At 24.8% G+C, this 19522-nt stretch overlaps 1 long non-coding RNA gene across 1 annotated transcript; it reads left to right on the plus strand.

The window, feature by feature from the left end:
- The first annotated feature begins 354 nt into the window (after positions 1 to 354).
- On the plus strand, positions 355 to 1562 carry LOC135928460 (uncharacterized). Its single transcript, XR_010572332.1, has 3 exons — positions 355 to 584; positions 622 to 733; positions 774 to 1562. It is a non-coding gene; the product is annotated as an uncharacterized LOC135928460 (long non-coding RNA).
- Positions 1563 to 19522: the final 17960 nt, after the last annotated feature.

Raw genomic sequence — 19522 nt, forward strand, 5'->3', positions numbered from 1 at the left:
ATAAATTTTGTCCTATTTCATCTCAAAATTTAATAGATAACCCCCAAAAAATTTATCCTACCCCCATTAAAGCAGCCTATCTCATACCCTCCTCAAAAAATAGGATGCAAACTGTTCCTACCCCTCCCGCTCATGTAGACGCTGCTTGGAGTTACGAAATTAAGTTACTAGGAAATGTAGTTTAAAATAGATCATCGAATAAAATATGTAAAAAATTTAATCTAATTTTTAAAAAATTATACTTCTATTTTTATGACTTTTGAAATTAAGATTGATAAATTTGTAATTTATGATTGGAAATTTAATTAAAATTTGATATCTTTGTAATTTAAATTTTTTGACACAGGTTCGATATATAAAATGCAATAACGTTTATTCCGCGTAGTCTCGCTTTTTAACGATTTATTAAAAATCTCTGACTTATAGAAAAAGGCAGGTCTATATATGACATCTCAAATGTCGTACGATACCTATATTATTCACTTTTAAATTCGATACGAACTAGTTTATTTTTCAAAGATAATGTTGTTCACTCCAGTTCGGTATAAAGTTTATTACAAAGTTCGAGGATTAGCACATATTGGGTATTATTGATGAAGTATTAATCTATAAATTAAATAGTAAACATAAGGTTTATTATCCTATTCAACGAAGAGATATCATTGATCAATGGAATAGATTAGATTGTGAAATGGAGACAATGAAACACCTTAGCACACCTTATTTATCTGAGGTTCAATTATTATTTGTTAATATTAATCAAATTTTTATAGAAACAAGAAATGTATTATTTGGAAAACATAAAAGCAAATAAATTATTAAATGAAATTAAAGCAAAATACAAATCTAATTTTGTTAAACATAAATATATTGTAACACAATTACAAAGTTTATATGAAAGTAAAAAGTGGGAATAAAATTTATAACTTATATCTTTAATTTAAGAAAATAGAATCATCTATTATATATGATTGCATTAAATTATAATATATATTTGTTTAAAATTCCTGACCCCAGAAATTTTATAATTTAAGTTATATTAAGTTTTCCTTTAGTGAATTCTACAAAAATAAACAATCTTTGACCTGACCATTTTAGTTGTTTTTGATATTTATGATTTTTGATTTCCTAAGGATGGCAGGGGCTAAGATATAGGTGTTCAAAGTGCAAAATATTATCAAATCTTGAAATGCAAATAATAGCTTTTTATTATTATGAAAAAATAAATTGTCACAAAAATATTAAGAGCAAATAATGGAAGTTAATATAGAAGAAAATTGGTATTTATTTCTCTTTGATTTATATATACATTAGATCAGCACTGATATTGGGCTTTTAGAAAATATCAGGGCTGTGAACCCTGAACCAGCAGAGTTGGGCAGGTCCTCCTGAAAAAGAATCTAGATACAGATACAGATTCTTTATAAAAAAAGGAATCTTAGATACAGATACTAGTATCTTGTTCAAAATATCAAAAAGATAAAAGATTCTTGTATCTTTTACTAAATTAGAGTATCTTAAATACAAGATACCTTCAAATTATCATTACCAATTAAATTAGAATAGTTTATAAAATACAATTTTTATTAGTTATTTGTGAAGAACATAGTATTACACATATAATAATGAATATTTGCAATAATTAATAAAATATTTATTGATGAATTAATTATAATAACCAGGGATTTTAATATTAATTTTTGTCCATTAATAGCTTAAACAGGGAAGGGAGAGTAGTATATTTAATAGGAGTTGAAAATGTGCAAATAAGAAAAAAAATTAAATCAAATGATTTATTAGAATTTGCAGGTTATTTTTTGTGTTGTTTTGAATATAGCTTATATTCGGAATATATGGCTAAATGGCATCTCTAAAAAAAATAATACTAGTTTTATTTTATTCATTATCTTTAATAAGTATTTATCATTACTTGTTTGTGATATTTATGTATTTTTTAAATTAGTTTTATTTTCTAGTATGACTTATTAATTCTTGCATTTGTAATATCATATATATATAAATATCATTTAAATCTCTTTTCAAATTTTTTTATTATATTTCTTGCAAAATCATTAATTATATATAAAAAATATGTAAATATTGTACAACATTATATTATTTAATATATAAAAAAAATTTTTTAATGCATTTTAAATTGATTAAATTTTGTAGATAAATACTGTAATATAATTTTACTTATATCATAAATAAATAAAAGTAACTAATAAAATTAAATTCTACCTTATTATAATTATTTTATTAAGAGCCTTTTAAAATTATCTAATGTTATATATCAATTATAGCTTAAATATTTCCTCTAATAAGAACTTGCTAAAATAATTAAATATAAAATATATTAGGGATGTGCCGATATTTTTTATCGAACCGATATTTCACCCATTTTAAAATATCAATTATCGGTCAATATTATAAAATTTGATTCGATATAAAAATGGCTTCTTTAACAAAAATAAAATTTTAAAAAATAGTTATATCTAAAATCATTTATTTTTATAAATAAAATCGAAATCCATTTTTATGTATATTTTTTTAATAATAATATTTAATTAATAAACATTCTACCATATTGTTATTTTTTTGCGCATTCTGTTTATAAAAGTATGCGATAATCTCTTCAGAATCTGTTTTTAGTGAAGCTGGTGATATTGACAGTTAATATCGCCGCAAGCTGACCTTTGATAAATTGGAAATATTGGTATTACTAAAAAGAAATCTTCGCTATATTAATGTTAAATATTATTTTAAATATTTATTTCAAATTTCATAATATAATTGTTTAATTAATATGTATATAGATTAATGTTATTACTTGTTATATAAAAGTGATTTAACAATAAAAATATTTTATATACTTTTAGAATTGCAATTGAATTGAATATAAACTATAACTGATCGTTATAATATATTTAAATGACATAAGTTATGGTATAGTTAAATTATGGTTGTTATACTAATAAAAAGTATATTAAAAATTAAACCCATTGGTATCTTTACAGAATACAAAATTAGATATGATATCGGATCGGTAATCGGGATATCAATTGAATATCGGATCGGATTGATCTCTAAAAAGTGGTATCGGTACACCTCTAAAAATTATATATCCAAAATGATTTTAATTTGATAATCAACCATCTTCTATAAAAAAATTTAATAACAATAAGAGGGACTTAAGTATAGGTATTATTATGTTAATAATTATAAAATAAAAATGTATAATATACTTTAATATGTTTAACAAAGTTTGTAGAGGAGTTTGTTCAACCTTTAATAACATTTTTACTTGTGCAATTTTGACATTCAGCTTGTACCTTGTCCTTTTTCACATAAATTACTTTATAAAATTTTCCATCTAGAATTTTAAGATTCGGATTTGATTCAGGAGAACCTATCCATAATTTCATCTTCACTACTATAAATATTAAACATTCTACAAATTAAAAAATATTACATATAAAATATAACCTTTACTTATTTAGTTTTGGTGTTGTTATTTTTAATCTATCTATCTTTGTGATCTGTAAAATTTCCAACTAATTTTGGTTATCAATATATTTAAATAGCAGAAAATAATACAAGATTTCACGAAGAAAATAAAGTTAGATTGTGTGATATGTAAATGTTTTAAATATGAATATTAAAAAGAATCTGTATCTGTATCTTTTTAAAGAAAATGAAAAAGATACAAGATTCTTTTCAAAATAAAGGATCTTAGATACAGATACTAGTATCTTATTAAAAATGTCAATAAGATACTGAGTACAAGATACAAAAGGATCTTGTATCTTATATCTTAGATACAAGTATTAGCGGTACTGCCCAACTCTGTGAACCAGAACACTTGATATTTTACTAAACCTGAACCCTTTTTAATTAGGGTTATGGGTTCACTTTTTTCATTAAAAGTAACATGTATAAAACTTTATTAAAATTTGTAAATTATTTAAACATAAAACATCATTTTTTCAATATAAATTTTTTTTTTTAAAGTTATTCATTGAGTTTATTATTAAAAAACAAATATAAAACAAAGGTCATATAAAAATATAGTGTATATATATAAAAATTCAAAACAAACAACTATATTAAAATCAAATTTAAAATACAATATCAGTTTACTTGCATTGCTATATGGAACTAGTGTTGTTAAATGGCTGAGCCAAGCTGGCTTAGCCAAAAACTCAGCCAGTTTTTGAGCCAAAAATTTGGCTCAGGCTTAAGACGGCTCATTGAGCCGGCTGACTCAGCTGTTGGCTCAAGCCTTTGGTTCACTCAAGCCGATTATTAAGGCAAAATTTATTTATTTGAGATTAGTGTTAGTGTTGCTAAACGGCTGAGTCAAGCCAGATTAGTCCTAAATTCAGCCAGTTTTTAAGTCGAAATTGACTAAGATTCAAGCCTCCTCATTGAGCCATTTTAGTTGGCAGGTTCGAGTCGGCTCAAACCGGCTAAGGAGTTGCCTTAAGCCATCTTTTAAACCAAAATTTATTTATTTGAGATTAGTGTTGTTAAATGGCTGAGCCAAGCCGGCTTAGCCATAAACTCATCTAGTTTTTGAGTCGAAAATTGACTCAAGCCAGCTCTTTGAGCCAAATTAGTTGGCTGGCTTGAGTCAGCTCATGACTTGGCACAAGCCAACTTTTCAGCAGAAATATATTTTTAAACATCTAAGCCAAGCCGGCTTAGCCCTAAATTCAGAATGTTTTTGAGTCAAAAATTGACTAATGCTGAAGCCAAAAGGAAGATCTCATAATAAAAAAGGTCTACGACACATTGTATGGCAGACTCTTGTTTTTTTCTATCTGCATTATGAAATTGTAAAAAGTATAGTGTATTCCTGACGATAATAAGTGTTTTTAGGCAAAACTCATTCACAAGTTGCTTAATCATTTTGAGTATAACACCTACTATTCATTTAAAAAAAAATATGGATATTAAATAATTGGAATCAGCTATAAAAAAATAACATAAAAAAGGATTTGATTCATTTTTTATATTTTTTATTTAATATTATATTGAATTTGTTTAATGTAATTTTATAAATTTTTATTTAATATTATTTATTCTTATTTACCCATGCTATAAATGGAAAAAAACACAAATTTAGAATTTGTAAATAAATTATACCCCTCATATATTTTTTAAAAATATTTTATTTTTTTGTTTTTAAATTTTATTTTAACATGTTATTTTATTTTATAGATATATATAAATTAAAATATAAATCATTTTTTTCTTTTTAGCTAAAGATATTTAGATAAATAATCTTTCATTGACTCAACATTTTATTTATTTATTTTTTCATAGAATTTGATGTAAATATTAATTAATTTTTTTATTAAACATTTTTAAAGGTGGTTTATATTAATAATAAGTATTATTTATGAATTTTTACATGTGGTTTTTTTAAATATTAATATCAGATAGCTGCAGAGGTAATTTGCATGGCCCGAATTTTTAAAATAGAAAAATTTCGTCCACGATTCTATTTTCAAAAAAAAAATTAGGCCTGGCAAGGATTTTTTTAAAAATATTTAGACATAGTCCGTGATTTATATACTCAGGGCTGGCCCGTCCCGGACTTTTTTAATGTTATTTTTTCACACCACCATCTTTCAATCGTTTGATTTGTTATTGATATTTCTATCTTCAATATCAACAAAGATTTTACCTTATATATATATATTTTGTTGAACATATTTTGATTTGATAAGAATTTTAAATCTCTTTGTAAATAAATCATTTTTGAGGAATTCTTTTGAGAATTTTATTATAAATAAACAATTTTTTAGATAAATCTTTTATAGTTTTTTTTTATCATCTTTGTAAAATTATATATTTTTTTAGTATGGGCCATCATTCCATGTCAAATCGATCAAAAAAGGCACATTTTCGACCGACCCCTTTTAAAATAGTTAAAAATTTTTGGAATTATTTAGATAGGTATATAATTGAGAAAGCCGTTTATTGTAGCTCGCTAGCACACCTGGTTTCCGAGATATAGGATTTCTAAAGTGCAAAAAAGAGCCATTTTGGAATCTGAAAAATTATTAAAATGCTTATATCTCAAATACTATTTATAGTAAAAAAATATATAATATATCATATTGTAGGTAAAAAAAATCTCTAAAGGCTACTAAAAAATAATAATAATTGGCGCTAATTTGAGTCCTTAACTTCCGGTTTACCTATATTGCTTCACCTGTATTTTTAAGCAAAAAAGGGGGTTTGATTTCGAAATTTTTTTTTTGCTTTTTATTTAAACACCTTTAATAAATATATATACGATGTCAAAACCTTGGCGACGCTATCGACTTTTCCGAAATATACATTTTTACCAAAAATTGATGAAAAAATACATGGCGCTAATGGTTGAAAAATATTTTTTTTAAGGAAAATGAAAATATTGATACGTTTATGAGAAATGTGATAAAATTTTCCAGTTCTGCCCCCCCCCCCATCATCCTTAAAAAGTTTTACATTTTTTAGATCTCTACTTTGCTACTATAGCTAATGACTTATTAGCTCGATAATTTATAACAGCTGCAGTAAAAACGAATATTTTATTAGGCATATCGAATATATTTTACAAAATAAACTGTTTAAAACGATCTCTCTTTCTGCGTAATATTTTTAACTTGTCTGTTGAGATTAATTTTAAATAATTCAACCCGTCTGCAGCTTATTATTTTATCGTCTATCTGCCAATGACATTCGGGATTTGGAGAGTATAAAAACATTTATTCTAGGTGCAGATCAATTAAAATTTTATTCTATATCACAGATGGACGTACCAAATATTAAAATGTGGCAACCCATTTAATCTACAGAGACATGGTTATTATCTCGAGAATCTAAGAAAGATTCTACCCTGTATGACCCAAAAAAATTTACCATTCAATTAAGATATGTTAATATGCTCTACATGCCGACAAAAATTAGCAAACATTCCTTATACTTCAAATGACAATGTAGATATTGATTCTCCCCCTCATATAATTAATCAAGAGGCTATTGATAACATTAATATATCCCTACAATCAATAGGGGAATCTCTCATTAAAAGAAAACGCTTATGTGAAAAGAAATATTCGAAGAAAAAAAATATCTAGAGCAAAATAAAGTTTTAACGACTAAAATTATATCATTATCTTCATCAAATGATGAAAAATTCGATGAAATTTTATATACCTTAAAAATTAAAAAAATTATATGAAAGACATTTATTATTGGAAATTTTTTACATTATTAAGTGTCTAATGGGCATTTCCCCATTCTGCCCCTCAGTTTAATTAGTATATTTAATAGAAATTAAAAAAATTTTAGTATAAAAAGTGAAAATATCCGGTTATTGATAAGTTAGCGGCAAAATTTTAACCATAATCCGTAATTTCATAAAGCGCTATCTACTTTTTTCTTCAATCTTTAGAGTCGATATCGTCGCCAAGGTTTTGACACCCTATATATATTTAGCAAAGGTGTCTAAATAAAAGGCAATAAAAAAATTTCGAAAACAAACCCCCTTTTTTGTAAAAACACAGGTAAAGCAAAATAGGTAAACCAGATGTTAACGGATCAAATTGGTGCCAGTTTTTATTGTTTTTTAAAAGCTCTATAGAAAATTTTTTACCTACAATTTGATATATTATATATTTTTTTACTATAAATAGTTTTTGAGATATAAGCATTTTAAATATTTTACAGATTCCAAATAAGTTCTTTTTTGCACCTTTGAGCCTCTATATCTCGGGAACCAGGTGTGCTAGCGAGCTAAAATAAACGGCTTTCTCATTTTCTTAACTATCTAAATAACTCCAGAAATTTTTAACAATTTTAAAAGGGTCAGCCGAATCGTGATCGATATAACGTGGAATGACGATGTGGTTTTTTCTAAATAATTTTTTTTAAAATATTTATATCTTTTTTATGTTATTTTATATGATCTTTTTAACGAAAATATTTAATGTGATAATTGTCATATTCGTTATTTTTGAAACTTTTTGACATAAAGGGTAAAATAATTTTTATATTGTAAAGATGTTAAATTATAAATTCAATGAAGATGTTCCTTGGAAAATTAGAAAACTGGCAATTATCATAATCAATATTTTTAAACATATTAGATTTTTTTTGACGCTAATGGACAAAAATACATATTTTTAACATGCTAAATTAAAGTTTCAATTAAGTTGTAACATATAAAAGTGACAATTGTCATAATCGTTGTTTTTTAAAGTTTTTAAAATTTTTTGATGCAAATGGGCTAAAATAAGTATTGCTAAAATGTTTAAATAAAACTTAAGTGAAGATGTACCCTAGATAAGTGACAATTATCATAATCGTTATTTTTAAATTTTATAGAATTTTTTTGACGCAAATGGATATAAATATAGGTTGTAACATGTTAATTAAAATTTAATTGAAGATGTACTATAGATAAGTGACAATTGTCATTATCGTTATTTTTAATGTTTTTTTAATTTTTTTAACGCAAATGGGTAAAAATATTTGTAAACATGTTAAATTCCTACATCTTAAATTTGACATTTTTACAATATATTTTAACCCATTTGGGTCAAAAAACTTTAAAAATAACGATTATGACAATTGCTTCTTATCTATACATCTTCACTGAAGTTTTATATTAACATGTACGCAATCTATATTTTTGCCCATTTTTGAGTCAAAAAAATTCAATAAACTTAAAATAATGATTATTTTACTTCTCCATGGTACATCTTCATGAAATTTTAATTTAATATGTTTACAATCTATATCTTAACCCATTTAATAGTTCTTGAGACGTCCAAATTGAAATAGCGGAGGATCAAGGGAAATATTTTAATATTTCACTTATTAGATGCATCTGTTAGAATTGCATATTTATGCCCATCTTTCAAATTGTCAAGAATTGACCTCCTGAATTCAGGTTCTAAAGCATTAATGATATCCTTGCTCATTTTTGTTCTACAAGTAAAGTTCTTTGTTTTTTTATAAATTAATATATTTAAATAATTCAAGATGTTATTTTATTTTGAAAAATAGTTACCAACAATGTATTTATATAAACCAATTATAAAAAATAATAGGCGGATAATTAAGTCAATTCAAAATCCTAGCTGAAGGACGTTAGCAATTTTTATATTTCTCCCCGCAAAATATCAAATTTCTCCCGCAATTTGAAAATTTTGACCTGGCAACCCTGGCCATGACACTCATATCAGAATTTATTATATTGGATAAAATGATAAAATAAAAACACTAAAAATCTTTGGAAGAAATAATTGTGCATATATATTGAAGCATTGAGTTATTTACACGGCAAGAATGCCATATTAGAAATGAAACATTTTGCAACTATAAAATAAGGACCAGAATGATATGATGAAACAATTAAGATTTTATAAATTGTCCACCACCTCTAGTTGGTATTTTATATTTTAAAATAATAGTAGTTTGTAAAAATATCAAAAATATACTTGTATTGAAAATTTAACTCAAAACTGTTTTTTGAAAAAGAAAAAAATAGCTTTCCTAACGTAAAAAAAGAAAAGATATCAAATTTATTACATCTATTGTAGGATGAATAATAAAATGTTTAATTTTAAAATTATTTATAACTAAATAGATGGCGTTAAATACTTGAAAGCAAATTGTTAGTATATTTATTATCAAAAGCATTTATTAGTAAAATTCATTATAATATTAGCTGTAATATATTATAACTGTCAAATACGTCTATAAAAGTGGCATTTTATTTAATAGTTTATAAACAACTGCATATAATAGAGGATTATAAACTATATGTCTACTTACTTTTTATTATACTTATTTGGACCTTGAAAATATTTTTAGGAATAGGTATGATAATAAAATTTAAAATAAATATACAGTTGATTAGTCATTTTGAACTCTGCTAATTACAATGTTAAATTTTTTAGTTTTCAATTAATAAATGATTATATTTATTTTATTAGGGTTATAAAATAATTTATATAATAATAGTCAATTAAGCTTCAACTGTTAATGCTAAATTAATATTTAGTGAGTGATATTAATATTCTATTTTTAACACAAAATTTGATTGATTGCTTGCTGACATTGTGAAAATATAATTTGTATGTATTAATTTAATCTAATATTTAAAATAGTATTCATTTAATAAATATTTAGATAGTCTTATTAATTTTTAAATAATAGAATTAAATCTATATTTTACTTAATAGAATTATAAAAGAAATCTTTCAGGGGGCAATCAAAAAAAATTAGTTTTAGTTCAAGGGTTAAGATTCCATTTTTAAAAAAAATTTTGCTTCAGGGGGCTATTAAAATTTTCCGGGGGGGGGGGGTCGAGCACTTACGCCCCCCTAGCGACGCCACTGTTATCATTTGAGACAGTGATGAATTAATTAGCCTTTTTTATTATTTATAATAATTCCTTAGATGCAAAATTTTTTAATATCCGCAATCGAAAATATTTAATATTGTAATAAATGGATAAATATTTTGCATTAAAAAATATTATCTTTAGAAATTTTTTGTATTGTTTTACTTTTATTATTTGTATACATAATAGATGTCAAAATATGAAATTCATAATAATTGAACAGAGTTTGCAAATTTCAATTAAAAAAGTATATATTTATATAAAACCCGGGCTAAGGCCGGAGCGAGTCGAAGGCCCGCGCCCTCATAGAATATTTTTTAGTTGAGCTCTCTGAGATGGTAAAGGTTAATGACGCCCCTGATTTTTATTATATTGTATTATAATTTTCCGATGTCCTCACTACGTCATCGTGACGTCATATTATCATCGCTACGTATTTTTTTTATTTGTTGATTGTATTTTTTTTTCTATATAATATTAAAATATTCCTGCAAGTATTGGATGTCAAAGCAATACATTAAATTATTTACAAAATATTACAAATTATTCATAATATCAATATCATTAATATTTTATACATTTACTTAATAAAATACCAACAGTCTTAATTTATTTTCATATAGTATTTTTTTATTATAAATTTATAAAATCAAAATATAATTATAACCTTGATCATAGTACACAAAATGGATAAAAATCAAACATTAATCATTAAGCAATATAAAAAATAAATTGTTAGGATTGTTGCAGTGAATACAATTTCAATCCATATTTTTCTCCATAACTTAATTTTTGTCTCCAATAATACGAGGTAAGATTTGTTATTTCTTATAATAATATTAGGGCAGACCTGTTTTTGTCATGATTCTTTAATAAGTGGTTTGCCGCTTTCCCAGTTTCCCTTATTACGAATTCACATGTTTTTTTTTGCATATATAACTAGAAGTTATCCCATAGAGTTAGACTAATTTTTTATAATTTAAATAAATTTATATTGCATCCTACATATTTTTAAAGCTATTCATTTTGTCGGGCCGCATAATATGTTCTTTTATCTCTGATGAATATTTTGTCTAACTAACTGAAAAATATACAAAGTACATTATTTTTAATATTTAACTAAATTAATATAACAATTTTTAAGGATCCTAATTTTTTAAAAGCTTACCATTTTGTCGGATCCACCATTGCTCTATTATCCCTGCTGTTTATTTTGTATAATGCACAAAAAAATATACATTGTACATTATTTTTATTATAAATAATTTTATATAGGATTTTATATCTATTGGAAAAAAATCAATATATATTACAATATTTATTTTTATTCAATTAAAATTATATATTTATTCTTAAGGATCCGACCTTTTTTAACAATACATACTCCTTTTTATTCTTTCAATAAAAAATAAACGAGGTTTTCTATTTTTAGGATTTTATATTTATTCCAAAAAAAAAATACATATTACGGTGGTATATATATATTATTTAAATTATTCTATACCTATTCACAAGGATCCTATTTTTTTTTAAGTTTGCCAATTTGTCTCTCCGAATGGTATTTTATTTTAATCCTACCATATAAAATTAACTTGAGAATTATTTTGTTTTTACTTTAGATAACTATCCCCATTATTTCCTCTTTATAATTCAAATATTGATATCAGCCATCAATAATGAACAAATGCAAAATAAACCTTTAGAATATCATAATAGGCTTGATAAGTCCCCCCCCCCCCAAAAAAAAAAAATTTTTTAATGATAGCCCTCCAACTACTAGAAATATGCATCTAATATTGACCCATCTACTGGTTTACATTATTTTTGTTTGTTTAATTTCAACAATAGTTTATATTTTTGCCTGATTTCTTTATTTGTCTAGGCTAACCCAACCTTAATCCCTCACATTGCTACAAAACATGATGAATCTTTTAAAGATACGCAAAGAAAATAATGACGAATAAACAAACGCCTTGCCCGTTCTAGAATTACTGGTAGCCAAAATAATAAAGAACTACGCTTGAAATTTCCTCTGGAGGTTTATTTTGTTTTTTTTTTTATCTTATGATTTATATTTATATGTTTATTTTTTTTCACCCAGTTGCCTCCAAATGATATTTCTATCACCACTACCACAATCCCCATGCCACCTCTGCCTAATTTTTAACAAATAGAATCATTTAATTCCGTACTATCATTCACTTCACTAGGAGTTAATATAAATATTACTTTATCCGATTCTCTGAGAAACTTTCATGAATATTGAGAGGAATGTTAAAACTTGAATGTGCAGTACGGCCAATTTCATCAACTTTATTAATGGAAAAATATGCAGTAGTTCTGTCATGACCTTTATAACAATACTTACGACCCTTTTATGGTTGAGTTAACATTGTTGTTCATTATTCTATTTTAGAGGGGGATACCAATGCTGACACTTTTGACAGAAATATCATTTTGCGTTCTTCTTTTACCAGTATCCCAAGGCATATGCATCATCTTTATCAGGACACAATGGGTTTTGTACACTGCTTTGGTAATCCGTCATTATTCATTACTTTCACCTACAACCCTAAATGATATGAAATTATATATTAATTATTTCCTCTCCAGACCACCGCCCAGATTTATTTTGTCGCTTTTTCCATCAAAAATTAAAATGTCAACAAGGATTTGCTCTTAATTTTATAAAATACACAAAATAATAATTAACTTTCATTATTTTTTAAAAAAATTAGCCTAAATTTATATGGCAATAAAAAAAAATTCTTAAAAAATATATAAAGAATATAAGTTTCATTAGTGTTTAATGGCATTTTTGTAATTTAAATAGATAGCATTTTTTTTTACTAAACATACAGATATAGTTATCCCTTATCAAATTCTTTGATAAATAATTTCGGAAATGCAAGACATACACTAAATTTATCTGAAAAACAACAATAAACTTATATAATACAACAATTTATTTTTTAGATATAATTTTAATTGATCATATTACAAAAAAGTATGAGTCAGTTAATTTTATTTTATAGATAAAAAATAATGATACAAATATTAATCATTAAGCATTATAAAAAATAAATTTTATTAGAAATGTTTCAGTGGACATAATTTCAATCCATATTTTTCTCCATGACAATATATGGGGTTATATTCAATAAAAAGAAGTAAGATTTGATATTTCTTATAATAATATTAGGGCAGACCTGATTTTGTCATGATTCTCTAATAAGTGATTTGCCCAGACTTTCCCAGTTACCCTTATTACGGAATTCACATGTTTTTTTTGCATATATAACTAGGAGTCAAACCGGTAAATCAGATATTTTCCCTTCATGTGTGATAAATTAATTAAAAATTTAACTATCTCCAAGGTGGGAAAAAATTTTCAAAATTATAATGGGTAGGGCTGGGGTTGGAACCTCAAAATTAATATTGGCTTGCACCTGTCTTGGGAATATCTTTTACAAACTATTAAGGGTTGAGCTGGGCTTGAAAAACTTTTTTAAAATATAAAGTCTTGGATGCTTAGAAATATTTTCGTAATATTGTGAGCTTAGACCTGGCATGACATCTATCCTAAAAAATGAATAAAAATATCATTCCCCGTCATTTTTGACGGGTTTCTACTAGTTTAAATTAATATACTCAATGCTTTATAAAATCAATAGGCCATATTTGATAGAATTTACAATGAAGAAGAAAATAGTTATGAAATCATAGGCAGTGAAGAAATCAAATTTAATGGGGTTGACACAGATTCCGATGTAATATATTTCGGTAGTTTAAAAACTTAACAATTTAAAAAATTATATGATTTAATATAACCTTTTTGTATAATAACAACGAATCAATTTTTAAAGATAAAATGTATTTTATATTATACAAATAATATAGATAGAGCTTTTGACTAGCCAAGATGCTAGTATAAGTGATTTATCACAGATTGCAGAAATATATACGTCTAGCAGATTGAGTATTTCAAATATATTTATGATGACTCCAACGAAATCTCGCCGGAAATGTATCCTAATACACATTATAGTTTACATACAGCCTTAAGTATATATTTTTAAAATTTAATATACGATTATGATATATTTTTTTGACAAATTTAAAAAGGTGTATTAATCACATTCTCTCTTGAGAGTGGAAATGGAAAATAAGGGCAAAACAACAAATTCATTAGTAAGAATAAGAAAATTAATTCCACATAAATACTCAACTAAATAAATAGATAATGAGGTTTATAATCAGGGATGTGAACCCGGACCCGGAACCTTTATAAAAGTGGAGGGTTCAAGGGTTCTAGTGGCGTAGCTAGGAATTTTCCTTAGAGGGGGTCCATACATATAAAAACCTGGGGGGCTTAGCCCCCAGACCCCCTTAAACGGGCCTTCGGCCGGGTTTATCTTAAAATCACAACCATATCTTCGATAATATATAATAAATATATTTTTTAAATGCATTAATAATATGTTATTATAATTTAGTAGATTATTCTCAAAGACTTTATAATAATACTATCCAGAATAACTTCAATAGTAATATAATATCCTTTCACAGACATCAAAACCAGAAAAATTTAAATATTAATTGTATTTATTTGATATAAAGTCACTTTTAAGTCTTTTGAACGTATAATCTAAAAAAAAAAATTTTGCTCTGGGAGGGGTCCAAACCCGAAAACCACCCCCGTAGCTACGCCACTGGTTCTAGGTGTCATAAAATTTTTTTAAAATATAAATATTTTTTTAAAAAATTATATAAATATTTTTTTAAAAAATTATATAAATATTTTTTTAAAAAATTATATAAATATTTTTTTAAAAAATTATATAAATTTTTTAAAATTTTATTAACTTTTTTTGTGGAATCATTTATTTTATCTTCGCTTTTTTCTTTCAATTTTCTTCCTGGACTTCCATTTTATTTAGAGATTGATATCATTAGTGTAGTTAATAATATTTTATTATGTGAATTTTTTAATATGCTATGGTGAATTTTTTAATATGCTATGTTAATGATAATGCACAACACGTTGGTCCTCAATTTGTATGATGCTAGAACGATTACTAAGTTTGAAAGATTTCTGTAATGATTTTATTATAGGATATGAAGTCATTTTGTTGAAAGATGATTGGTGCCAATTAAAGGACCTTACTAATGTTCGTTCCTTTTGACAATATTAAGATTACAATCAAAACAATTATGTTTATTTGGTTTTTATGGCATATGGATTAGATGCGGATCAGATTTAGAAAAATTTACAGTCCTTTTTACACGAAATATTAGAAAACATGAAAATTCGAAAGCAAAGAATATTTGCAAAATAGTGTTGTATACGTTTTTATATATTTAGACCCTCGATATAAAGTTTTATTGAGTATTGAGCAAAAACAAACGGCTAAATACCATCTTAAGGATTTATGGCATCAAAACTCCATTGACAATATATTGGAGGCTACGACAATATCTACTGGTTGTAGTGATAATAATAATAATGATAGAAACATTGATGATCTTGAAATTTAAATTTTAGATAGAGAAAAAAAAATTATATTAAAATGCCTATTGCATCTTTAATAGTAAAGTTCTCAAAAGTTAAGAGAATAGATAAGGATATAAATATTTTAAAATTCTGGGGAAAATTCTGCAATATATCCAGAATTATATATCTTATCTAGAATCTTCATGGCTGTACCGCCGACGCAGGTACAATAATCTTATAAAGATAAATATCTATTTTAGATAAGGGTAGAACGTGAATTTTCATCTTTGAAATATATATTGTCTATACGTGGAAATCACAAGGATGATATTTTAGAAGATATTATGATTGTACGATTGAATCATAAATATAAATTATTTCATTTTTAAATTTTTCATTTGTAAATTATGAATATGTATATATTGAAGTATAATAATAAATAAATGAAAAAAAATCTTATTTTGAGTCATTGTTTTTATGTTCCTTGAACCCGGACCCGAACCATGGACCCGGGTCCTTTTCAAATTTTATTCTTGTACCCGAACCCGGACCTGGACCTTTTTTTTTGTCGAAGGGTTCACATCCCTGTTTATAATAAAAAACAACATTCCCTTTAACAAAATAGAAAGTCCATATTTCAGAGATACCTTCTCCTTTATATATAAAAAGAAGATATGGTGTCGACAAACGGATGCCAGCTATGTAAATAATTTATATCAAAAATCTAGAAATATACGCATTAAAGACCGTAAACAGGTAAATAGCAAAATCAGACATTTGGACGGGGTTAATTCCCTATCTTATTAAAATTGACAATACATTACATTGATAAAGATTGGAAATTTGTAAATAACCTTCTTGATCCCATAGAATTACCTCATCCACATACGGATGAGGAAATGTCAAATAACCTATTATCATCTATTGAATCTTTTGGGATTCTAGATAAAATAAGGTCGATAACAATTGATAATGCCAAAAATTTCTTATCATCTGTGTCCATTAGGAAAATAAGGTTATTGCTTATATGGCCATATTAGTTTGGCACATATATTAAACATAATTATGAGCGCGGGAATAAATATTTGAGTAAAAAATTAAACAAAATGAATAAAATTTTAAAAAATTACATAAGTCTTTTAAATTTATGAAGGAATACATGGATTTACTAAGTGGGACTCGTATATCACTATATGTAATTACAAGATATTCCAAATTCATAATGATTTCCACAAACAAAGTAATAAATAACCCCATTCTTTATACTATTTTTTATTTAAAGAATATTGATGCGATAAATAATTAAGGCAAAAAGGAAGCCTTCTTGATAATCAAATTTTTATAAATAATAATTAAAAAAATTTTTGAAATCATTTTATAAAATTACCCAAAAAATTTATTCAGATACAAATACTACAATTGGTCCGCAGTTTTATTTATAGATGAAAAAAAACATTAAAAGAAATTAATGAAAATCATGACAAATTGAAAAATGCTGGTAGTATAATGTTAAAAATCAAAAATATATATGGAATGGAACACATTAATTCTCTTTCAAACTATACATTGTTAAACTTAAGACAAAGAAAATGTTTTTGCCAAAATTTATAAATAATGTTGATTTTTTTAAAATTTCCAAACGTTATATACGAAATATAACAGTACAACGTCCGGGTCCTCTATACAATAGACTAAGCCTTACATTATTTATTGCATATGGTTATATAATTATATATTTGTCTTTATTATTTAGGGATGTTTATGAGTTTCTAGATCCTGTAACCGATGAAAAGATATATATTTAAAAGAGGAAGCAGCTAGCCCGACAATCAATATAATCGAATGGTGGCTTATAAACAGCACAATATATCCAAATTTATTTAATGGCCAGAGACTTTTTGGCCAAACAAACTACAAGAGTTGCAAGGGAAAGAACTTTTAGCAAAGCGATGGAATGTATGACTAAATAACGAGACAGTCTTTCATCCATCACCTTGAAGCAATGTTTATCCATGATTAATGTGACATCGAACTTTTAAAATATTATATTAGCATTTATTAAATCTATATATTTTATTTCTCTCTATATTTTTTTCTATGGTAAACGCGCATTTTAAATAATAATATATTATACGGTTGGCTTACAAGCATTTTTCAAATTGAACAATAAAATTATATTTCTTATATAAAATTTTTGATTGTTAATTATTTCAAAATATTTTTTGTTTCTAGGTGCACAAGATATAATATATGTTTATAAAAGATATATTTATCAATATGTTTTAAATTTAACAGTGAGAATAAATGGTTTTAAATGCCCTAGAGTTCAGCAGATCCATGTCTTCTCTTCTATCAAATACTGAATTGAAAATAAAATTGCAAGATCCAAAAGTAATAAATATCTGATTAATACCACAATGTTTTGACAGTGCGCAAAAAGAGTATTAAATTTTTTTTTATTTAATTTGTAATGTAAAAAAATAATAGTATTAGGAATATATTAATAAATCCAAAAGTTTTATTATTTTTTTTAAATACCAAAAAAGCTTAAATGGCACAAAAGAAGATATTTAAAAATTTCCATTTTCCCTTTGGAGTAAAAAAATAATGGCAGATGGTTTCATGGTAGGGGTGCTTTTGATCTTAAGGCACTTCATCGTATTTTTCGTCCAACTCGTCCAATTCGTTCAAAATGGAGATTAACAAGTTTGAAGTGATAAAAATGTTATTAATTCATTTAGAATGGTAAAAATTAATTTTTAATGTATTATTTATTATATTTAACAGGTTTGGAATGGTAAAAATGTTATTGAATTATTTGGAAAGGTAAAAATGTTATTAATTTATTTGGAATGGTAAAAATTTAATTTTTAATGTATTATTTATTATATTTAACAGGTTTGGAATGGTAAAAATGTTATTGATTCATTTGGAAAGGTAAAAATGTTATTAATTCATTTGGATTAGTAAAAATTTAATTTTTAATGTATTATTTATTATATTTAACAGGTTTGGATTGGTAAAAATGTTATTGAATTATTTGGAAAGGTAAAAATGTTATTAATTTATTTGGAATGGTAAAAATTTAATTTTTAATGTATTATTTATTATATTTAACAGGTTTGGAATGGTAAAAATGTTATTGATTCATTTGGAATGGTAAAAATTTAATTTTTAATGTATTATTTATTATATTTAACAGGTTTGGAATGGTAAAAATGTTATTGATTCATTTGGAAAGGTAAAAATGATATTAATTCATTTGGAATGGTAAAAATGTAATTTTAAATGTATTTATTTATGTTATTATAGGATTCAATTTCTACAGCAAATTAAGAAGCATTTTATTATTCTAATATAGATTATTTATAATGTATAAGACAAATATTTATTATTTATAATGTATAAGACAAATATTTATTATTTAAAATGTATAATAAAACAAAGAAATATGATTAAAATAAATATAAATTATTCAACATGTATAAAACAAATATAAATTAAATAATATCAAATACATTTGAATTTTATACTAATTTAATATAAGCTGATGATTGATCAACAATTCCAATTTATTAATAATATGATTATTATATTGTGTAGTCAGCTTTTCCAAATTT

Source organism: Gordionus sp. m RMFG-2023, chromosome 4 (genome assembly GCF_954871325.1).
Source record: "Gordionus sp. m RMFG-2023 chromosome 4, tfGorSpeb1-WG-v2, whole genome shotgun sequence".
Classification (NCBI taxonomy): Eukaryota; Metazoa; Nematomorpha; class Gordioida; order Chordodea; family Parachordodidae; genus Gordionus; species Gordionus sp. m RMFG-2023.